The 25,580-nt window shown below is 34.8% G+C and overlaps 1 protein-coding gene across 1 annotated transcript in view; it reads right to left on the bottom strand.

The window, feature by feature from the left end:
* The window catches only part of LOC150101605 (eukaryotic translation initiation factor 5-like), a 217,072-nt gene that overhangs the window by 147,889 nt on the left and 43,603 nt on the right, over nt 1-25,580 (bottom strand). The window contains exon 2 of the mRNA XM_090400951.1: nt 24,439-24,556. The gene's annotated coding sequence lies outside the window, so the exon portion shown is untranslated. The remainder of the gene's footprint in view (nt 1-24,438; nt 24,557-25,580) is intronic.

Below are 25,580 nucleotides of genomic sequence, written 5' to 3'. Positions count from 1 at the left end.
GCCTTCCACCAGAAAGAAATCTGAAGAATCCTGAATAGATAAGGCATCTGGTCCTAATGGCACCCCCTCTCTTACTGTGCTAAAAACTTGTGCTCCAGAACCAACATTCATGTTATTTTGCCTCTTCAATCTTTTACAACTGGCATGAAAACCTTACTGCATGAAAAAAATGAACATTTCCATCCATTCCAAAAAAGAGTAACAAGTCGATCAACAAACTTATCTCATTGATCTAACTTAAAAACCATAGAAAAGATCATTAACAGCAAGCTTCACCTATAGGCAAACACTAATTAGTGACCAGCAATATGGCTGGCTGAGTTATGATTTAATGGTGCAAGAAAGATCATACTGAACCATCCCAAAGGATGCAGCAGTACATGGGATAATAAAATAGTAAATAACATGCTATATACAAAAAAAAATAAATAAATAAAAAATAAACAATGCTATATGTACACAAAAGTAGGGAATGAAAATTAAAACTTCAGGGAATTTGAGCCTGACAAGATGGTCTTGAGTATGGCTTAATAGCAGATTAGTAAGCATTTCATTACTTTCTCAAATGAAGTTCTGGCACTCCACCAGAACAAGCAATAGTTGCATCATCATCATACACACACACACACACAACAGGTCATCAGCCTTCAATAGATAAGGTGCAAAATAACTGACCTATGGAGCCTAGCAAGAACATCTGACTATTTAGACTTACATGCTCGTTTGTACTCATAAGGCTTAATGGAATAAATACACAAACACATTTAATCATTCCTATATTTCATCTGTGACAGACATTGTTAGGGAAACAATATTAAAATTGGACAACTGCACAAAACAATAAACAGCACTCACAGAGAGATGCCCTCTATGTGTGCTGTTAGCTAGCCATAGCTGTTGGGAGGGAGACCTAAGTTTCCACAATCTTGGCAAGTTTAACAAAACCATAATTATTAAGATTAGGTGGGGTTATTTAAATCTGCTGCTGATTCTAAACTCTTTCAAATTTGTATTTGTTGTGGTTAAGCATAGTAGTTTTCTTCCATTTGATTCTATTTTAAAGGTATCCATGGTCTAGTTGACCATGTCCATGGTCAACTAGACCTGACTGATCATACTTATGGTAGGAGATATATTTCTTATGTTCTTTTATGCAAATATTTGCACATCCAGTTTGACCATAATATAATAAGTTGAAAGAACAAAGAACTCTGTAAACAACAGAGAGAGAGAGAGAAAAGAGGTACAGAATCCTTGGGAGAGCAGATGAGGCAGTCAGCATCAGATAAGGTTTGAATATCTGTGCAGAGATTGTATTGAGTTCTGGCTATTTCTGAGATACCCCTCAATATAAAGAACAATAATAGCATTATTATATTCAGCATGTTGAGACAGAGAGAGAAATGTGAGGAACATTGGTTGATTTTTTTTTTGCATTGTAACCATTGGACAAGATCTAGCAAATAAAGGAGAGATCAGTTGTAAGTTCAGCCTGGGTAGAATAGAGATTGAAGGCTCTAGTAAAAAGGGTTTTGATAACACCATATTGTTGAGGGAAGGGGAAGGTGATGAGAAAGTTTGTGTATGTACCTACCCATGTAGGTGGGTTTTCTGTAAAATTAGAAAGAATAGGAACATGTGTGATTGGAGTATCTAGGAAAGAAAGGATATTATTTTCTTTTTTAAAAGTAAGGATATTATTTTGTATAGTGAACTGGATTCTGGGATGTTGTTTGTTGAGATGGAGGCAGAAGGAGTAATGTGTCTAAGCCATGTGGTCAAATAGAGAATACATTATCAATGTATCTTAGACAGATAGGTTTGAGAATAGCAGTATAAAGAGCGAGTTTTTCAAAATGCTCCATATAATAATTGGCTAGAGGAGAGAGTTTACAAATGAATCTTTCTAAGGGAAGTAGCTAGAATGAATGGTAAAATTAAAGATAAATGGTACACAGGAGGAAAACTTTTTTTTTTGAATAAATTTGAAGTGTCAAAGAAGTTATTGGTAAAAAGAGGCGACATCAAAGCTTACCATGATATCGTTATCATCAAAAATTAAATTTTGGATTATGATTTGAAATGAGTAATTTTTTATAAGATGAATAACCTATAAATGGGGTTAAAGATTTAGCTAACCATTTGGCTAACTTGAAAGTGGGAGGAGGGGGGAGAGGGATCAGTAGCATCTACTATGGGACAAAGGATTATTGGAGTTATGAATTTTTGGCAATCCATATATCCTGTGGGGGAGAGGGAAACTGAATCGTTTGACTGTTTTCAGCAGGCCAAGATATGACATTTCTAAGAAGCCTTTTTAATGTTTTCTTTTGAGAAATTGGTGGGATCGTAATCAAGCAGTTTATAAGTAATGCAGACTGAGCAATGTTTATTTTCCTATTATATTCAGTAGTGTTATCCTTATCAGTTCTAATGATTATCATGATACTGCCTGTGTAATTTATGAAAAGAGAGGAATTGGCTATTAGATTTTTTTCTAGGCAACAAATCTAGAAACAATAAGATCCTTATTGTTTTGTGTAATTTTGTATTTTTGCAATTTTAATATTCTTTCCCTGACAATGTCTCAGTGACAGAATATAGGATTAATTGAAAGTGTTTATTTATATGCTGTATTTATTTCATTAAACCTTATAAGAATAACATTGCTTCTTTCTACATTGAAGAGACTGCCAATGCATAATTTCAGGCTTAATCTCACACTCATGCATTTGTCAGTGCTTCCTGCCATGACTGCCAATGATAATTAGCTTTGATCTTGTTAACCATCTGTATAGTCTGTACATGGGACTGAAAAACAGCAAGAAAAAGTAATTGTTAACCTAACCTAGCATCTGCAGTCTCATTTCCCTTAATTCCAATATAGCCAGGAAGACACTTAATTTTCAAATCTTATCCCATACAACTTGTACTTGTTGCATAACTAATAGATATGAAATCTATCTGTGACTGCTTTTGACCAATGTCTAGCAGAATGTGCTTCGGTATGAGATTTGATGTGGTAAGGTATCTCCGAAATATACCCTATACTCCATCTTGAACTTTTTAGCTAGCTGCTTAGCACTCAGAGCTCTAATAATGGTTTGGTATCGTAGAAATCTAGATTTTTTTGGAAATGCAGTTGCTTTTGACCAATGTCTAGCAGAATGTGCTTCGGTATGAGATTTGAAGTGGTAAGGTATCTCCGAAATATACCCTATGCACCGTCTTGAACTTTTTAGCTAGCTGCTTAGCACTCAGAGCTCTAATAATGGTTTGGTATTGTAGAAATCTAGATTTTTTTGGAAATGCAGTTGCTACTGCCCAGACAATACAGTCTGTAACATACATGACTGCTTCATTGATAGGTGTTTGACCCAATTGCTTAAGCATTTAATTTTGCAGGATGGGAAAGTATTTCTGCCAATCTGCTCAATTTTCTGCATAAGTATATATTTTTACTTTCTTTAATCCCTCACACTCCAAGTGGTTTAAATTCTTAATTTAATTTCAAAAACACTGAAACTAAACTCCAAATCTAGCTTGCACACAATTTCATATCCCAGGATTTCACAAACATCTTATCTTCTAAAAACTCAATAACCAAACTCATTAAGATATTGAGTCTTCAAACACCTTTTATCCAAAATAAAGATCTTTAATTTACAAAAAACACAAATATACATACTATTTAACCACACAAACACCAACACCTTTGTATTACAACTCAAAACATGAAAAACGCTAACTACGCAACTTCCTGTCAGTCACATAAGCAAAGTTATCCGATATAGACAAAACTTTTGGATTTGTTTGTTGCTTTCAACAGAAGCTGGTTCCGTCTTGAATTCACACAAGAAAAAGACTAAAACAAAAGCTGCTCTTTATATGACAACATAATTTAATCAAATTCTGCATGCATCCTAAAATCACAAACTGAAGATAGCATCTTGTTTTCCAATACACTTCAGTAACTTCACTTTCTATATGAAAGTAGCATAAAGCTCCATTATACATATATGAACTACTGAAATACTTAACAGTTATCTTTGCCAACAACTTTGCCTTCTATATGAAGAAATAAACCATATCAACATTCAACCATTCCACTTCTTTTGTCATTTTCAACAATTTCAATAACTTAAGACTGAGAATCCTAAATAAAACAAAATTTACTAGGCCCATTTCTATATGAACTGGAGAGCAATAAATGAATACTGAAGAGTAATAAAGTTCTTTTGTTTTAACTGAATTAAATACTATGATCAAGGATATTTTCTCTGGTTTCTGTTCCATCTTCACATAATGAAGACACAAATTCCAGCAGTTTTTCTCCTACTGTGTTTCTTTTCTCCTTCCAAACAGGTGAACACTCTTTTTACTTCTGCACATGCTCAAAAATACATTAGAGCAACTTCCACTCTGGTCCATTACTGTGTGCTGCCATTCGCTTAGTGTTGCACTGATTAGATCGTCGGCTTGTCGAGAGCTCCTGAAAAGATTAGTAGTATTTTGTGTTAACATTAGATATTTTACTAGAATTTTAAGTAGTATTGTTTGCTTTTTGTTTCTTGGTGTGTCTGTGCAATTTTTGCATGTTTTCTGTTATTTTAATTATTATTTTTAAGAAAAGATAGCGTACACATGGCACCGATAAAGAAAAAAATGGCGGCCAGGTCGCCATGTTTGTTTAAGAGTTTGATGTAAACGGATTTATGCAACGTGCTGTCTGTGAGATGTATGCCTTGCGAAGAGCGGTGGGAGTCTGGTTAGAAAGTGATAGTGGAGTTAAAATGTGTAGAAAGTTTAAAGAGAATGAGGACTTCAAGCGTGTTTCGTGTGTCGAGAGTGATATCGTTAACGATAGTCAGAATGTAGAAAATGGTGGTGTGCTAGAGAATTGCGTGGTAGTGCCTGATAGATGTGAGAGCGTCGCTGAAAGTGTAAATGAGGGTAGAAACACAGAAAGAATGGATGATTTGATCGATAATGAAAATAGTGAGATAAATGCAAGTAGCGAAATTGCCCGTTTGAATGGTGCGATACACAGAGCTAAAAGACAACTGGGGCGTATGGAAAAATGTGTGTTGAACATACCGACAAATAACCGGGGGAAGTCTGTGACGGTAAATAATGGAATGTTCGTAAACGTCAATAAAATGAAGGAGCAAGTGCTGTATAGGGATTCGCTATTAAGAGGCGTAATAATTGAGAGTTTAACGAAGTCGTACCAGCCGGGTGCGAACATAAAGGACGTCAGCGAATCTATTCGACTGCAAAAACAGAGGGTGAAAGAGATGATAATCGTGGCAGGAACGAATGATTTGAAAGAGGACAAAATGGAAATGATAGAGGATGTGAGGGAGTTGTTTGAGGTAGCAAAAGAGAAGAGTGAGAGTGAGAGAGTTAGGATGGCGAGTATCTTACCACGGTATGACAGCGAAGTGTTAAGAAGGAGGGCCATAATTGCCAATGACTTTATGCGTGGGTTATGCATGGAGAGTGGTGTGGAATTTGTGGATGTGTGGAATGAGTTCGATGGGCGAAAGGACTTATATAAGATGGATGGGTTACATTTGAATGAAGTTGGTGTACGGAGACTTGAAAGAGTGTTGATGAATGATGTGGAAGTGGATGTACAGACTCAGGGAAACTAGATTTATTAAGGGGGGGGGAGTAGATATGCAGACTTTAGGGGGGCAGTTAAGTGTATGAATGAGTATATTATGCCCGAACAAGTACAACGGACAACAAATCAGAATGGGATAGTTAGTATAAGGCATCAAAGTAGGGATGGGATAAATGAGCTTCTGCGATTCATGTACACTAATGCCAGGAGTATTAGGAACAAGAAGGAAGAGTTTTTGGCCATAGTTGGCACTTCCAGGCCACAGGTTGTCGGTATTAGTGAAACATGGCTGACAAAAGATGATAAAGCTAGTGGGATTGAATGCGACGGGTATAGCGTGTTCAGGAGTGACAGGGTGAATAAAAAGGGGGGAGGAGTGTTATTGATGATAGCTGATGAGCTTCAGCCAAGGAGTATAGAAGTTGAACTGCAGGATGGGGAAAAAAAGCACATTTGAGGCTGTTTGGTGTGAGATAGAATCTAGCAGAACAAAATATACAATTGGGTGCTGCTATAGACCGGGTGATGGAGTGGATGGTGGGGATAGTATGCATAAGCAAATAGAAGAAATGAGTGGAAGGAGGGTAATTATTATGGGTGATTTCAATTATGGTAACATTGACTGGAAAGAGGAGAGGGCACATTGGAGGAAGGAATTGGATTTTATGCGGTTATTAAGGGACAACTATCTAAGGCAACATGTATTGGAAAATACCAGGGGGCAGAGAGTGCTGGACCTAGTAATTGCAACTGAGAATGTGGCTGTAACGAACATGACCATGTTGCCACCAATTGGTGAGAGTGACCATAAGGGCATGACTTGGGAGGTGGCTAAAGGAGTCGAATTTACAATTAAGACAGGGTACATGTGGAATTACCGGGCTGGTAAGTGTGACCAGCTTAGGTGTGTGCTTGGCTCAATGCCATGGCATGTAAAACTGCAAGGGCTGGATGTTGATAGTGCATGGGAGGTGGTTAAGAACTGTTTACAGGAGGCAATGGTTGACTGTATACCAAGAGTCCGAATAATAAATCAAGTAGGGGTTAAATGGATGAATAACACTATTAAACTTGAGCTGCAAAAAAAGAAACAATTGTGGAGGGAATTTAAGGAGAAGGGTGACCATCAGGTGCAGGAACAGTATAAAGCTCAGGCCAGGATGGTAACAAGGGTGGTAAGAAAAGCAAAAGCAGATTACGAAAGGAAATTGGCCATGTAGGCTAAAGAGAATCCCAAACAGTTTTTTCAATATGTTGCAAGTAAAAGGAAAAATGCTCATGGAAGAATGATCTTAAAAAATGCTGAGGGTAGGGAGGTAACCGAATCAGTTGATATCGTGGAATTACTGAGCGAGCACTTTGCAAGAGTATATCATCCTGGTGGTGACTTTGCAGGAATGGAAGAACCAACAGCTTATACTGGAATTGTGATGAATGAAGTAGAGGTAACTAGTCTATTACAGAACCTCAATGTCAATACATCTGTGGGATTGGATGGTATACCAGCTCGTGTCGTACGTGAAGCGGCCAAAGAATTGTCAGTGCCCTTGACCATTTTGTTTAATTTGAGCCTCAGGACTGGGTCAGTCCCAAGGGAGTGGAAAGAGGGGAAAACAGTTCCACTGCACAAAGGTGGCTCCAAGGCTGCTGTTGAAAATTACCGGCCAATCAGCATAACAGGAATCATTATCAAGGTCTTAGAGAAAATAGTCAAGAGGAAAATACAAGATTGGACAGAAGAAAATGGGATACTGTATTGGGGACAGCATGGTTTTGTGAAGGGTAGGTCATGCCTCAGTAACTTGCTCACGTATTATAACACAGTGACGGCTGAACTGGATAAGGGTAATGGGTTTACGGTGATTCTACTGGACCTTGCCAAGGCCTTTGACAGGATTCCACGTGGAATTCTAATCAGTAAATTGCAGCATATGGGAATGGACATAGGGTTGGTGAGATGGATAGGAGGGTGGTTGACGGAGAGATATCAAAGAGTGGTTTATTCAGGAGTAGAGTCCACAAGACGGCCTGTGACTAGTGGTGTGCCACAAGGATCTGTTCTTGGACCACTGCTGTTTAATTTGTTCATAAATGATATAGGAAAGGATCTGAGAGGAACAGTTCATTTGTTTGCGGATGATGCGAAGTTGGGTAGGGCAATAGTGAATGCAGATGACGTCAAAATTTTGCAGGATGATTTGGATAGATTGGAGGTCTGGGCTAAGGAGAATGGATGTCAATTTAATGTGGCAAAATGTAAGGTTATGCATTTTGGGGTGAAAAGATTGGCGGCAGTTTACTGCATTGGTGGAACCGTGCTCCAGGAAATTGATGAGGCACGAGATTTAGGAGTGTTGGTGGATAAGGAATTGAAATTTAGGGGACACATTGCAAAAGTGGCCAAATCAGCTCATCAAATCACTTGGTTGCTGAAGAATACGTTGACAAGCAGGTTATTGTTCCTCTGTATCGAGCCTTGATAAGACCCCATCTAGACTACTGTGCTCAGATTTGGTCACCTAGGTTTCTTCTTGATGGGGAGGAGGTGAAGAGGATCCAGAGGCGAGTGACCAAGATGATAGCAGGTCTGTGGAATGAACTGTATGAGAACAGGTTGAGGATTTGTGGGTTGCAAAAATTGGTTGATAGGCGGAGGAGGGGAGATATGATTGAAACATTCAAATTACTGAAGGGTTTCTATAAAATTAATTCAGAAGATATTTTTTGAGAACAGGGCTGGTTGTGGGAAGACTAGGGGACATGCATGGAAACTGGGCAAAAGTGTGGTTAATAAAAGGTGTTAGAGCTGGGTTCTTTACTTTTAGAGTAGAGAATGAGTGGAATGCGCTCCCTGAGTCTGTGACAGTGAATGAGTTTAAGGCGAGGTATGATAGATACTGTATGAATGTCGAATAGTTGTGATGAATATGATTTACGGCCTCCCTCGACGAGTCTAATGATTCCCTGGAGTTACCCGTAATAATAGTAATTATACTATTTTCAGTACTGTATTTGAAATTACAATAAAAGTTCTTTTCATAGTTCACGAAAGAATTATAATTTCATTAAGGAACAAGAAGAATTTATAACAATTCTTCATTCCACAATTTTTTATGCACTGAGGTAAGTTCATTTAATTATTCACACAACTTGAATTAATTACAGAGGTAACTTTCGCTTCTTTTGTCATTGACATTTCATAAATGTTTGTCTACACACAAACAGCACCAACATTACAAAACTTGACAGCTCACACCAAATTATAATTGGCTTCTAATATTTACTCTAATATCTAAATACATTTATTTCTAATCTAAGAAAAACATCTTTGTGACATACAAAAAAACAGATGTGTTTAACTAACTATTTTACAAAAATCCTTCTCTTAACTTTAATTCATTTTTATATTTTTCATTTTGTAGAATATGTAATTTCAGGATATATCTTATTAATGGCCTCACCCTAAGAATTAAAAAAAAAAAAAAAAAAAAAAAAAATTACAACTACCCTTATGGGTTTGAAAGATGGTCTTAGAGAATAATTAGTAAACTTAACTGTGCATTTATAAGAATGCTCGTTACTAATTTTGCTGTCTCCTTTATAACCATTCCACTTACGTAAATTTTTTTTCACCTGTTCATCCAAGAGGAACTTTCTTAAACCTTAAACTACTTTCCAGTAATACATTGCTCTTATCATAATAATACTAAGCCTGTCACAGCATGTGCTATAATAAACCTATTTGGATAATTGACATATACAATCTTGTATGTCACAGAAAACATCCTTTTCAAAACTATATGGTCCTAATGCTTCTATTCCTGGTTTACCCTTTGCTTCTCTGATCATTCCTGTCTTTAAGTAAGACCAGGTCACCTACTTCTAAACTGATATATCCTTACAGATTCACTATTCCACTTTTAAATTTTCTTCCTTTTTATCCTAGATACAAATATAAGTAAAGCATTAATTGGAACACCCTTAGATTACAAGGTGATGTAAAGCAGTTTTGGGAATGCCATCAGAATGAAAGAACAAAATTTGGTAGTGCACACGTTATGTTGGATGTCATTGATCTAAGGAATTTTGTTTGGGGGAAGGTTTTCCATTAGGGAGCTGCCAAACCTCAGACATGTAGGGGCAGAGGACATGACATTTTACAGTATTGCAATGTTATTTATCACTTCTCTCGTCAACTAAACTGCAATGGGTTTACGATCAGATTACTTTATTCCCACTTGTGTGAGCATTATAGTTATTATCGTATACATACCCATAACCAACTTTTTCCAAAAGAAAATTAATCCAAAAAACTACACCCACAGAAACACCAGCCCATGCAGTCTATCACAATCACATTCCATAAATAGAAAGGTAACAATTTTTTATTTTAAGAAAAATAAAACAAAATCAAGAATATCAGAAGCCATAGCAATAAAAACTAAAAGAAGCATTTTTATTCCTATTCTTTCCAGATGTCCAATTGCAATTGGACTGCAACTTACTCACTGGTTGCTCATTACTTGTAATAATAGATGCTTGCCTCTCCTCAGCCTTCTCTGCTAATGCATGATATTCTAGGACTGTACTTTTAACTACTGACACTGCTCACACCGTTATCCATAGTTTTTGCGGTTAACAGGATACTCTTTCATTTAACAAACCTTGTAGTGCCCAATGTCAAGTTTACAAAGACGACCTTGTAAACTTGAATGTTACCAAAAGTAAGTTGTATCATTTCTTGCAAGAAACATTTTGCATCACTTACTCTTAAATAACCAAATATGACTGGATCTCCCTTCTTGGCTGACCTACACCTCCAGCATTTTCTGGCACAAATCCACATTTCAGCTACACCTTCTGTAGCTGCAAAAAACTACTTTTCCACTTGAGGCACTACTCAACTCTACAACTAACACTATAAATCCCAAAACCTACTCAACCATTCACAATACTGTTCACATATCCGAGGTGGTGCACGATTGCTTAATTACTGATATTATTCAGAATAGAACAATATTTGGTTATTTAAGAGTAAGTGATGCAAAATGTTTCTTGCAAGAAATGATACAACTTACTTTTGGTAACATTCAAGTTTACAAGGTCGTCTTTGTAAACTTGACATTGGGCACTACAAGGTTTGTTAAATGAAAGAGTATCCTGTTAACAGCAAAAACTATGGATAACGGTGTGAGCAGTGTCAGTAGTTAAAAGAACAGTCCTAGAATATCATGCATTAGCAGAGAAGGCTGAGGAGAGGCAAGCATCTATTATTACAAGTAATGAGCAACCAGTGAGTAAGTTGCAGTCCAATTGCAATTGGACATCTGGAAAGAATAGGAATAAAAATGCTTCTTTTAGTTTTTATTGCTATGGCTTCCGATATTCTTGATTTTGTTTTATTTTTCTTAAAGTAAAAAATTGTTACCTTTCTATTTATGGAATGTGATTGTGATAGACTGCATGGGCTGCTGTTCCAAGTAAGTGATCTCTTCCAACTAATCTGCTCCAGTACTTTCATGGACAATACTCAGTTGAATTGGCCACTATCCTTTCTCCAGTTTCTTCCAAAACTAGAAGAACAAGACCAGATGTGGGTCACCATTTAAATCCAGCTCCAAACTCAACCAGTTTCTTTCCCTCCTCTTTAATTTAACCTATCTCTGCACTTTAGAACATCCTCACTTCCTTTGTCTTCAGCTGTTAAAAAAGCATGTTTGATTCCTTAAATGACCCACATATTATTTATTACTATTATTATGTGACACCTCCAAGGAGTCCAAAGACTCATCAAGGGAGGGCACTTACTATAGAACTCTCCATCTCCACCATTTAATCTGCCAACTACAATGACCTGCCATTATCATCTACAACAATGCCATCTACCACCCACCAGCACCACTACTAGTATTTTTTGTCTGTAAATTGGATATGTTCTCAAGGCTGATTTGTCTGTATGCAGGATGAAAAATCCGAGTTTCCGAGAGGAAAAAACTCTGCTACCTCTCTATGAGATCAACTAACTCACTTTCAAATGAAAAACCATATAAAGATTCCCCATGTCACAATGAGAATCGAATTTAGGCCTTTTTCAAGAATTTCAAGGAAGAATGACAGTTACAATGTAACTCATTCTTCCAGCTGTACTATGGAGGCACTAAAATAAAAATGAAGGTTATAATGCTTTTTTTTTTTTTTTTTTAAATCTTATATATTCTTATGTTCTAACTTTGCGGTATGATGAATTAATGTTTAACAAAAAACAAAAAGATTGGAAGCCTTTTTTTTTTTTGATATATCACAGAATTTCTTCAGTGTTTTTAACTCATGCAGAATTACTTCATATTGTATCCATCTTTTTAAGTTTGGATGGATTTTTTTATATTAATCCTATACAAGGTGTTGCAGAACCTATGTGGAATCAGTGTTAATACAAAATAAACCTGTAGGAAGTTCAGTTGGTTTAAAGATATACTTAAGAATCTTCAGTTAGTCTGCTTGTACAGAGGCTGTTAACTTCATATCAATTGCCTCAGTATCTCATAATCAAAAACATTATGGGTAAAGGCCACTACCCAGGCAGGTTAACCATTAAAAAAAAGAATATAGTTTAAGTATAATATACCATGTAATCCAGCAAGAAAACTTTCTATAGCTCTCTGATCCACAGTATTTAATGATAGTGATACACAAATTTACTATTTGCATATAGAAAATATGGCTCCTGCAAATATTTAACCTTGCTATCTTCCTGAGTCTAGTTCCAACTGATGAGACCATAAAGGTCTAAACCAGTCTGGATAGTGATCCTTCTCCATAATGTTTCCAAGGGGTGGGATAAACTAAGACAAATGATGTGAAGTCAGCCTCTATATATAAGTAGACTGAATAGTCGTGAAGGTAGTTCATATGCAAACTTTTTTCTTATGTTTGGATGAAAGCATGAATATCATTTCTTGCTAAATATAATACGCTGCAAAAGGAACTTCAAATAAAAACTGGTGGTTGTAATTGTTGGAGCACTGTGGGGTTTCAGAAAGGCTACACAGAATACAAGCAGATGGAAAGTGGATAAGAAGCAGGTTCGGTGGGTTTGCACTTAAATGAAGTTTTAAATCTCGCATACAAAATTTGTAACATGTACAGTAGTGATGTTTGCATGAGCAAGTGGTTAAAGAAAAAAGGCATTTATGTTTCTTTGGCATCTGGAAGATGTAGTCCTTGGAAAAAGCTAAGGTAAGACTATTCACAGAATAGAAAAAATAAGGATAAAAAGTTATCTGGTAGGTTTTAAACTATGCTGTTAACTATTATCTACATGTACTTTACATAGTTGCAAGAATAATGGGACTAATGGAAGCTATTTCAGCAGAATGGCATGTGAAAATACAGTAATTTACTGTTTGTCAATCAATCATTCAAAATTGTGATCTGAATTCAACAGCACATTAGGCTGACATGACACTTTTCCACAACAGAAAATGCTTAAATGCTTCTGCAGAAGGTGCATCATTAGTTAATTATTACTAAAGACTTTATATTAGCTATCATCACTTATGTATGCAGACGTATACTGAATCATAATATAACATGAATAATAGGAAAAAGTCTACGACCTTAGTGAAGTTTGAAACCTGTCTGGCAAGGTCAACTGCTTCTTTATACAAGTAGTCTGGCCATGTAGATATGCAAGCTTTTGTTTGCTCAGGCTTGGGTAAAAGATAAAAACAAGAATATAGTTTCCTGTCATACATAATCTAAAAAATATATCATGACATTCCAAGTAGGAAAAAAAAATTCCTTTTGGAATTTCATGAATTAGGCATTTATGAATTAACAATAAAATAACATTTCACATTTATTCTTTGACATAAATTAGCCTATTGCACATACCATACTTTTGTCCAAACATGAGTTAATTGTAAAGTACTGATGTACTTGACAATTAACTCATGCTTGCCATTATTCAGCTATCGGTATTCTTCGTTTGTAAAATATTTTATTCAATTGTATTTTTAAAGTGCAGATTAGTTTGTTATTAAAAATTATGGATGTTTATTGGTTTTCTAAAAGATTTTATTTATAATGATTCATTTGTCATTTGTGCAAATTTCACATGTAAACTATAACTTCAAACAAACAGCATGCTATGCTATAATACGAGTAGAATAGCTGAGGGACATGAGAAAAATATATGCCAAGTTAAAAAGGAATCATCAGTGAAAAGGATGAGTTGTTAATAATTCTCTTAAGGAAAAAAAAAAACACATTGGGGATGAATAGTTGGTAATCTGCATCTTCTAACAAAAGATTAATTTACCTTTAGTGGTAAAATGCATTGTACTTTTGTGACTGATTACTCCAGGGAAGACAACACAATGTGTTTATGGACTTGGTATTTGGCAAACAGAAAAGGAATGCTCCATAGTAGTTGTGCTTTTGTTAATCACAAAATAGTTAAGCTTGCAAAATAAATCATTAATACACATTATTAATTATTAATGTCAATTATTCTTGTCCATTCTGTTTGTTTATCTAAGTAAACAGAACAGAGACAGTGAATTAGTGGTCAAAGCTGAATATTAATAATAATAATTATTATTATTAGACACCTCCAGGGAGTCCAAAAACTCATCGAGGGAGGGCATCTGCTCTACAACTCTGTCTCTGCCACTCAATTCACCAACTGACTGCAACTTAACCAATGCCATTTACTGCCAACCACCACCACCACTAGTATTTCCAAAGACAATCACAAACATACATGCCCACAACAGGATTCGAACCCGCAGCCTTTTGGCTGGAGAGCAGATACGATATCCACTTGGCCAGCCAGGCTGGCCATAATGAGAAGGATACCTCCACATCTCCTTTTAAGGAATGTAAAAACCAACCAGGGCTTCTGTCCTTAACTAGTCTATGCTAGTTAAGGACAGAAGCAAAAGCCCCTTTGCATCAAGAAACTAGAGCGAACAACAAAAAATCAGCTAATGGAACAAATCCCAAATGAACATCAGCAGAGTTCAAGATTGTGCCATCAACAAAAGAAGCATCAATGGAACTAGCAGAAGAATTGAAAAAGTGCTAAATCAACATAACAGGTGTTACAGAAACAAAGAAAAACAGGAGAGATCTTTCTAAGCAACAAATACAAATGTTACAGTATTATAAATGTTATAATATTCAACACTAAATATGAGACTTCTTGAATGGCAGGTAATATCAAAATGGGAAAGTAAACAACAAGACTTTTTATATTCCTACAGAAGATTCTAAGAAAGAAGTGGAGGAATTTTGAGGAAAAGATAGGTGACAGTGAAAAAGGAACAGTTGGTCTTTGTTGGAGATCTAAACAGAAGGAAATAACTACCAGAACATAGAAATGTTTTAAGAAAATTTGGAGGTAAAAAGAAAGCAAATAATAGTAAGTATTGCTGAACTTCTGTTCAGGGCATGGGCTACCTATTACTAACACCATGTTCATAGAGATGTGTACCACAAATTCAAATGGAGAGAAGATGCAAGAAATAAGAAAAGTTTGTTATTGTTGACAATGGTGTTCTCCCAGTGGCTCAGGACACAAGAGTACATAGAGGATAAAAATTGTGGAAGAGAAGCTTGGAAAAGAACAAGCTGGGATCAGGCCAAATAGATGTCAGGATCAGATTTTCACTTTAAGATATAGTTGAGAAATCATGGGAAAATAACAAGGAAAAGGCACATGACAAGGTACAGAGAGAAAATGTTCAAAATGCTTGTTATATGATGTAAATAGGACATGACATCAAGCAAGACGTATAACTTAAATATATACTAAGTCAGCAATTAGAACTGAAAGAAATACAAGATGGTTTGATGTAAAATCAAGTGAAGACAAGATGCACATCTCCATTCTTATTTATCATCTATATGGATCACGTTAGAAAAGAAAGTGGCATTAAACCTGATGTTAAAATCAGATATATCAAACTTAGCTCTGTATGCAAATTATGTACTCCTAAATATATCCAGTACAAGTCTCCAGGATTCTCTAATTAAATTCAATAACAGCTGTAACAAACTGGAAAATCAACAATAAAAAGATGAACTAGGCAGTAATACACAAAAACCTCAGTGCATTCTTAATGCAGAACCCATAGAAGTAAAATACTTCAGCTATATAGGCAGCTTTTTAATGAAGATGGCAAATTACATTTGGAAATAGATAACAGAATTAGCAAAGCTTGTATAGTAGGAAGTCAACTGAACAAATTTATATGGAATAAGAGAGAAATTAGTGAAAACACTAAACCAGCTATCTACAAGACAGTGTTCAAACCAGCTTTAACTTATGGATCTGAGAGCTCGGTTAGAAATAAAACACTTGATCAAAGATCGCATATGAGTTCTGAGAAATAGGGGAGCCAACAGATGGCAGTATCATTTAAAATAGGGTATTAGGAAAATTCACATTTAGGAATGTGTTAGTAAACTAATCTTAAGTGGTATAGCCACTTAAACAGAATGGGAGTGAAAAGCTAGTAAAACAAATGCTTCTTGCTAGAATGGTAAGAGAAAGACTGAGATCTAGGTAGATTGATGCAGTAAAAAGCCTTAAAAGATAGAAATAAGATATTGACAGGATACTACATGGAACTAATGCAAACTGGAACAAATGAGAATGAATATGAAACTGCTACATATACAAGGATACCCACATCACTAGTATCTGGAGAGTATCTTCTAAGTAGTATATGTAGGAGCAAATTCCAGGAGAATGCAGGTGACTAGCAATGTGCAAGCAAGTCTCTAGTGTGCTTAGACCACTACTATTTAATTTGTACATAAATGATATAAAAAATGATTTGAAAGGAAATATTCAGCTGCTGCTTGCTTGTAAAATCAGAGTAATAGTTAATCAAGCATCCTGCAAAGTCTACATTGCCAAACGTAGAGTTTGCAGGATGATTTAGACAGGCTGACAGCATGGGAAAAAAATAACAGGTACAAGTTCAACGTGGAGAAGCATTAGGTAATGGAAAGAAAAAACTGTGGAAGTGTACTTCAGAAAACTAATGAAACTAAAGATTTGTAGGTTGGTAGATAGCAACATGTCTTCTGAACTTTAGCTCTAAGCCAGCCAAAGTAACTCAGAGTTACTAGGTTAGTAAACACATTAACCAGCAGAGATAAGATTCCTGTACTCAGGTCTGGTCACCTGGATTTCTTGGGGGATGAGGAAGTGGGGAGGATCCAGAGGCATTTGGAATGATTCCTAGTGACAGACTGAAGGTTTATAGGTTGCAAAAGTTTATAGGCAGACAAGAAAGAAGATATGATAAGCCCTTTTATTAAATTAAATGTTTATATTGATGCAGAGGAAATATTCAGCATTTGGCTAAAAGGGGACAGAAAAGAGGATCATCCCTGGAAACTGAGTACATGTGGTTAGCAAGGGTGCGAGGACTAGATTTTTCACTCTGAGAGTGGTGAATGAGTGTAATGGGTTGCCAGTCTATTGCAAGTACCTTGTCATCTAGACAAGGTAGATTGTCTGGATTGCTACAATAATCTTCTGACTCCATGGAGGCACCTATGCAATATTAACTTTTCTCTATAGACAATTTAAAGAAATATTAGAAAAGTCATAACCTATAAATTTTGGGTATGTTTGTGTGAAATGAGTAGAAAAGCAACAACATAAATAAAGCTGGCAATTAGATTTAATCTCATATTCTGATTTTTTTTTTACTCAACTAAAAATTTTCACTCATCACAGCCATGTAAGACGAGGGCTTTTTCAAGCCCTATTTAAATGGATCATATTATGAAGCAGCATTAAACCTGATAATCAAAATCAGCTGTTAATCTCTGCTTTTTACTCACATATGATCCTAAAATGGATCATAAGCCAAGGAGACAATCCATGTATTGCTTTCTCAGTCTTCCAATTTCTTCTTTTTCCATTTACTTTATAACTATAAAATAATTTTTGAAGTCTACTGTAAATTCAATTAATGTATCAATTTTTGTTTATCTTTACTAATGTCATAATTAAAGATTTCTTCATTTGTGATCCTACATCTGTTTTTCTGAGGAATTTCATTTTTCGGTTTGGGTTTTTTTTTAAATCTATTTTTTTTAAATGGATAAAAGATCTTCAATATAGTAAAGATAGTTTAGATAGGGAATTAGTGTAATTCCAGTATGATTTTTGTACTAGGAATGGCTTAAATTATTATGCCCTTTACTTTCACAAAATTTCTTTTTTTTTTTTTCCCATCTTTAAATGAAAATCAAACAGTGTATATCTGAAAGTCCTTTACTTGTTCTAATACATTATTATCACCATTTTACTTCTTACTGGGTTTTCTCCTTTGAAAGCTAGTGTTTGTTCTTTGGATATTTTCAGATTATACTGTTCTGAGATTTCATTTATTGATTTTTGTAAATCATCTTCCAGTTTTGCTAATAATATGCATGTATTTGTATCATGAGTAGTTTCTGCAGTGACAGAGTGCACCTCTACCATACTCCACTTGATATCTTTCCAACCGGATACTTGTTCTAATTTGCCTGTTTATATTTCTTGAAATTACTAAGAGTTGGTTAGCTACATTTTGTACCTAGCAAAAAAATTGTCTTATCGAAGGCTTTTTCATAATCAACAAAGGCCACATTTCTTTGAAATTATCTTCTCTTCAAATAATAAAGTGAAGGCTGAGTCTATGCAAGATAGACCTTTTCAGAATCTGTTCTAATAGCACTCTACAGCACTGTTTAGCTACTCTTAATATCCCTGTATACATTTCATAATCTGCATTTAGAAAGTTATTTAAATATAATATGCTTAAAGAAAAAAGCATTTTGACTATATAAAGATTATCTGTTACAAGATTTGCATGTATGCTTAAAAAAAAAGCTATTTATCATGTGCATTATTCCAGTGTTTACTTATAGAGCAAGATTAAAGATAGGCAACAATTAAACAGCAAGATAGGTTGTATGTGACCAAAGAGTCTTGCAGAGAAAGAAATACTATAAGTAGGTAACTGGAGTAGAAGATATTGTGAAATATTGTAAAGCACATAAATAGATAGGCTGTATTAGTAGATTGCCAGACAAGAGGTGGGCAAAATTAAGCATTGAATGGATACCAAGAGAAGGAAAGGTTGCCAAAGAACAAGACAAAGACAATCTACAAAGGTTTAACATGAGATTAGTTAAAGAGCCAGAATTAGAACGGTAAGAAGGAGGCCTCTATCTAGCAATGAATGAAGAGATGCTAAAAAAGAATATATCTAAATAATCTAAGTCTTTAGAACTAAATGGAATTTACTGCTATTAAATTTAGTATGAAATCAGCAATAAAAACAACAAACTATGAAAATTGGCAGGAAAACTGAAAACTGCATTCTTTATGAAAATCCTATAAACAAGTAAAACATTCAGACATTGAGATACAATTTTAATGAAGATAAATTTGAAATAAAATGATGAAAGCTGATATGATAGGGAATAAAATTAACAAGTTGATATGAAATAAAAGAAATTAGCCAGAACACTAGTGGCTTGGCTAATTTCAACTTGTGGATCTGAGAGCTGAGTTAGGAAATAACAGTTGATCAAAGATCACAGATATGAGTTTGGAGGAAAAATTAGGGGAATAAATAGATGACAATCATTCACATTAAAAATGAAAACATTAGAAAGGAACCTGAACACACACAAAGATGTGTGTGTGTGTGCACGCACAGAGACTGGCTCTTGTACTAAAAACCTCTCAGTGATCATACTACATTAGATTAGTACTGCTCGCACTATAGCAGGCCAAAGCATTGATATTTCATAAGTGACTTAAAGCTTTAATGTGAGCATGAGCACAGTTTCAAAATAATTAGACTAGTCATTAACTACAAACATTTAGAAAACTTGTGGAGCGATGATTGCCCCCCCCCCCCCACCAATTTGTCCAGTGTCACCTAAAAGACCGATCAGAAAAGAAGTTGAATAACAATATAGGCACTCTAAAATTTGCTGTTTCTAGTGAATGTTTTAATGGCTCAGTAGATTTTCATGGGATCAAATTTTGAACTAATCCACATAACTTATGCCTCAATTAGAAATAAATATTACATGCTAAAAAGAAGAAAATATGTGAACAAACATATTTCAAGGAGTCAAATGAAAGAGTGAACTGATGTGGTTGCTGATTTTTCTCTTAATACAGTTCATGATGTCCCTGTGCTGGGGCAGGTAGTAAAATATCAACTGCACTTCTGCATATCGTAAGAGGTGATAAATGGAGACCTTGTCTCTGGGGCTATGGCCGGGGACCCGTTAGGGGTTGGGCAAAGGGCTATCACCCCTCCCTGTAAAAATTATTTGATTACGGAAACTGCAAATCTGGATGAATGCTCCTGGCGACAGATGTGACTTGCAAGACCCCAGAAGACAGTTATGTAGCCTGGTCTGATGTGAATAACTTATGACACACCAAGGGGAAAGCCTTTCGGAACCCTTCGTGTTGAAAGTTTTAAAAATTTTACAGATTGGATCATGGAATGCCAGAATACTGTACCAGGTAGGAAAAACTAGACAGGTAACAAATGAAATGAACAATTACAAATGCCTATTTTAGGTATTAGTGAACTCATATGGACTGGTTTTGGTACTTATAACTAGACACAACAAGACAATATTGTACTGCGGATCAGGGGATGAACCTGAAAGTAACCAAAAGCTTCATGGAATGGAACCAGTAAATGAGAGAATTATAAAAGTCAGGTTTGATTCTAAATTTATCAAACTTTGTTGTGCAGATTTACACACCTACTAATGATGCAAATGAAGACATAAAAGAATGCTTTTATGAACAATTCCAAAAGGTAATAAATTCTATTCCAAAACACGATACGATAATACTCATTGGCAATCTTAATGCAAAAGTGGGTAAAAGGTCATGCGTAAAGGAAAACTCCTTAGGTTTTTGAGGCTTGGCTTGTGGAGACCAAAATGAAAATGGCATGATATTTGTATCCTTTTTGTATTTGTAAAACGAACAACTTTGTCATAGGAGGAAGTAAATTTAAGCACAAAGAAATACATAAACTGACTTGGACCTTACTAAACAGCAATACAATAAACCAAATTGATTATGATGCTATAAATAGTAAATTTGTAAGATTCATGCTTGATGTGAGAGTCAAATGTGGTGCAGACATTGGTTCCAACTACATCTTGTTAGTGATGAAGTTGAAATTAAAACTTCAAAGTGTATTAAGAAAGAAAAGAAATTCAAGAACTGCATTTGATAGAGAAGAACAGATTCAATATAGAGGAAAATCAAGATGTAACAGCAGAAAATGACAAAGTAGAAGAATATTGTAAAACTTTAAGAACACCTACAATGAAGTTGCTAAAGATGTATTTTGTTAAACGAAGAATAAAGACAAACTGCAGAAACTTGGAAGATCGTTGAAGAGAAAAAAGAGATTAAATTATTAATGAATAATGCAAATTCAAAATGGTTATATAAGGTATATAGCAATTGTTATAATGAACTAAATAAAAGAGTAAAGAGTGCAAAAGAAAATATACTGGTGAATTAGCAAAAGAAGTGTAATATGCTGAGGAAATGAACAAATTAGACAACTTTATCAGATTATAAAATGAATCAAATGGTAACAAAAAAAGCAACTCCTTCCTCCATTAGAAAACAACGAAAGTTATTGACGACTGACTAAAATTGAAGAAAGATAGAGGGAATGATTTGATGAAACCTTGAATGTAAAAAGGCAGATACACGGTCTCAACAGGTGCAAAATATTAGAACTAGTGTAATACCCACTTTGAACAATTCCAAATGTCAAGAATTTGTTGAGTGAAGTCAAAGAATTAACTTAATCTGCACGTGCAAGCACTGAGGGCACTAAAATCTAACCAAGCATGCAAAATGTGCTGAAATGTTAAAAATTGATCTTAAGATAACTACTACCAAATTACAAAAGGTTATATAACAAAATATGGAAGTCAGAAAATTCCTCAACAATGGAAAGAAGCAGTAATTATAAAAATTCCAACAAAAGGAGATCTGACAAAGTGCAAATATTGGAGTCTGCTTTCAATTCCTACAAAAGTTTTTACAAACATTTTAGATTAAAAAAAGGAAATTGAAATTTTATTAAGAGAAGAACAAGCAGGTATTTTTCTTGCCATCCTGGCAAAGAACACTTCTTTAGCTAATCTTTTATATTCTGTCTAACATCAGGTGTATATCAGCTTTCTCTGCGTTTGCAAACTGCTCCATCCCATGTTCGGTTGATGCTGAGAATACTGGGATTTGGCTGATCCAGCGCTTTTAAGCAGTGCCGTCTCGTCTACCCCCCCCCCACCGGCACTGAGCTGCGTTTGTGGCCGCATATTCTATGACGAATATTGGTGGTTTCGGTGTGTACCACCATCTCCTCACGTTAGGTCCATGAATTCAGGGACACCCTGTATTCAACACTTTCCTAATATCTTCATTTTTAATCCAATTCTGTCACTGATGCCCCATGATCTAATCTTTCTCCAAACTCATGTCTATTATCTGATTAAATATTTCATTTCTAACCAAACTTTCAGAGGCATAAATTAAAATTGGTTTGAACAGAATCTTGTATACTATGCATTTCGGCTAATTTCTCTTATTCCGTGTAAATTTATTCAACTGACTCCTCATCACACCAGCTTTTTATATATATATATGGTCCACACATGAAAGGCCATAAGACCTATAGTACACTAGCACTGTGTAAGAGCTAGAAGAATAGAAGGAGAAATCTGTTCATATTTTGCTTGAACAGCTGAGAGTTGTAATCTTTGAGAAGGCAGAGTGGGGGAGACTCTTCGAAAGGACAGAAGTAGATGCAATAAACGAGGAGGCTTACTCAGGTTACCTTCATGTCATCTTTCATGTTAAGCCCATGCCTAATCAGGAAAGTGTAGATTTTTCATTGTTCTGATTTTTGATAATCATCATCAAATTCCTGACATTTACCCTCAAGGGGGTGTACACACATGATATGATAGTACTACATAAAAAATTTATGTCATTATTAACTTCCTATCTACAATTTTCCTCCAAATCAATCTGTTACCCGTCAAAGCTCCAGCATTGTCAGATCTTATAATTATTTTCTTAATTGTAATTTCATAAAACTTTGGATCTTTACCAAGATACCATGTAGATTTGTCATTAGCCAAAAAAAATTGCCTTAACAGATAAATCAAAGGCCATTCGCCCAATACCAATAAGTTTGGCAGAGATAATGGAGTACCGAAATCTACAATTGCACACCTGATACAACAGCAAGAAGAATGGATATGCAATGGGAAAAAGGGAGAATCCCAAAAATGGAAGTGTAAAAAGGTAAGGATCCTTATGCTGAGGATGCCCCAAATCAGTGGTTCTCTATTATAACTGGAGAAGGAGTGTGCATCACTGGTCCAGTGTTAAAAAAGAAGTCAGAGAAGCTAGCTAAGAAGCTGGGTCATGATTTTAAAGCAATAGATGGTTGTCTCGATGGAAATGTAAGCATGATATTAAATTCAAAAAAGCACATGGCAAAAAAGATAGTGCAGAAGAATGGAAACTGAAGAAAGTATCCAAATTACTTTAGAAATTTGGTGCAGATATCTACAATGCTGATGAAACAGGATGGTTTGCTACTACAATTATGTAAAATTGCAGGAACTGATAAAGAAGCTGTTGGTTATTAGGAAAAGTGCTATGCCTTGATGCTTTAAGGTACTAAGAATGGATAGTTTACCAGTTGAGCATTATGCTAATAGGAATGCATGGATGACTTCCAAAATTTTTAAGCAATTTTTGGCCTATATTTCATAGCCATTACCAATGTCAATTGTAGGGGGGAAAAAAAAAAAAGTCAACGGAAAGCACATATATACACTAATGGCTGCAGGAAAACAGCTCCATATGCAATAATAGATATCCAAAAATGAATCACAATAAAATAAATTACTTAATAAAATTTAATATAAAATTAATTACAATTTACAGAACACATGAATGGTGAGTATTAATCAGTATAAACTTCCCAAAATTGAGAAAGTTTAAGGCAATCTTTTTTTTTTTGTTAATGGTTACAATACAAAATTTATCGATAAAATAATTATAGCCATCGTCTTAACTCGCCTCAAGAAGTTACCAGAATTTGTATTCCATATGTCAAAAGGACTTTCAGAAAAAATATCAAGACTACTTTGATAGCTGACTTCGAAGTCTCTTTCTGTTCAGTATGTAAGCTTAACACCTTTCTTATCCCATCTAAACTAAGACCAAACAAAGTGTTACATAAGTTATTTCTTCTGGAAAGACTGTATACAAAGAAACATGAAGCATACATTCACAATCCAAACCTTAAGAGATTGCCTTAAACTTTCTCAATTTTGGGATATTATACTGACTAATACTCACCATTTATGTGTTCTGTAAACTGTAAATAATTTTATATTTAAAAATATTTTATTAACTAATTTACTTTATGTAATTTATTTTAACCTATTAATGCAGATGGAGCTATTCTCTTGCAGCCAATAGAGCATATATCATGCACTTTCAATTGAATTGATGTTTTTTTGTTATTGTTTTCCTATAATTGTATTGATAATAGATGTGAAACAGCCAAAAATTCTACAAATAAAAAGAATTAAATTAACCTAAGTGTTTATTTATTAATTAAACAAGTGTCAATTATTAGTTATCATTTTAAATTATCAAAAGTAATATTAATGAGCTAAGATTAGTTTACTAAAATTTTACTAACCTTATTATCTGCCAATGGCTGTCCTGATGCTCTGGAAAATTCATAAACCTAGGTGGTTTAATATAGGAAGACTTCAATTGTTTTTTGTAGTCTCTTAACTTACCACAATTTAGATATTCTAAAAAGAGAACAAAAAGATTGTTATTCGTGTTATCCTTATCAGTTATAAGCATCTACCTTACTAGACACTTAGTAACTAGACATTTTAAATGATAATGATTAACAGAATAATACAATTTATTAGTTCATGTATCTCTCCCTGTTGGATGTGAAGGAGAGAAGACTGGTCAACATTCATTATATAACAGGAAAGTTACATAAGCTGTGACTGAGACAGGTACATAAACACATGCTAAGTAAGCAAAAAAGGACACTTTAGTTTTTGTAATACAAACCCATTCATTACTACAGAAAATAAAAAAATAAAAATTATGAACAGTTAATTGCCACTGCTTCCTGAACACTGAGTTAGACATATAACCAGAACAATTGAGATTCAGTCATAGGGCTTTAAGGACAGATAATTAGTTTATCTGCTTCAGCAATATCGTTAAGGAATAACAAGTGATACAGAAAGTTTAGTTCATTCTGTTAATTATGAATGACTATTGTCAGAAAGGAAGGGATACAATTGTTTGCAAACCTTGATGTGCATATTGATGATAAACTGATTATAAATATTTTGCATCAGCGCAGAACTGCAACAAAGTGAAACCCTGCAATATGGAAAACGCGACATGAAAATGAGGAATCTAACCAAAGTTTTTGAAAGGAATAGACATCTAATTCTGCATATCATTTCATTACAGTAGTGAACAAATTAATCCGAACACTCACATTTTAAAGAAAAATTTTAATTTTGCAAGAAAATAATTACAAAAATTAAATTCCAACTTTACCTAATTTGTGTCCCTGTTCCTTAATTCGATTAGGCTTGGACTACCTACATAGAACACATTTTTATTATTTCTGCATCTCGAAACCATACTTTTATAAACGGATTGTATTAAGTTATCATTCCTATCACAATTTTCCAAGTCTCCTTTTCACTTTGGCCCACAAATTTTCTATTGGATTAATGTCAGGAGAGTTACCTGGCCACTGAAGCAATTGTGATTTTAGATCCCACAAATCCAGAAAGA

The sequence above is a fragment of the Typopeltis vanoorti genome, chromosome 11 (assembly GCF_054136105.1).
Source record: "Typopeltis vanoorti isolate ZY-2024b chromosome 11, IOZ_Tvanoo_1.0, whole genome shotgun sequence".
NCBI lineage: Eukaryota > Metazoa > Arthropoda > Arachnida > Uropygi > Thelyphonidae > Typopeltis > Typopeltis vanoorti.
This window is presented reverse-complemented; position numbering and strand designations above follow the sequence as displayed.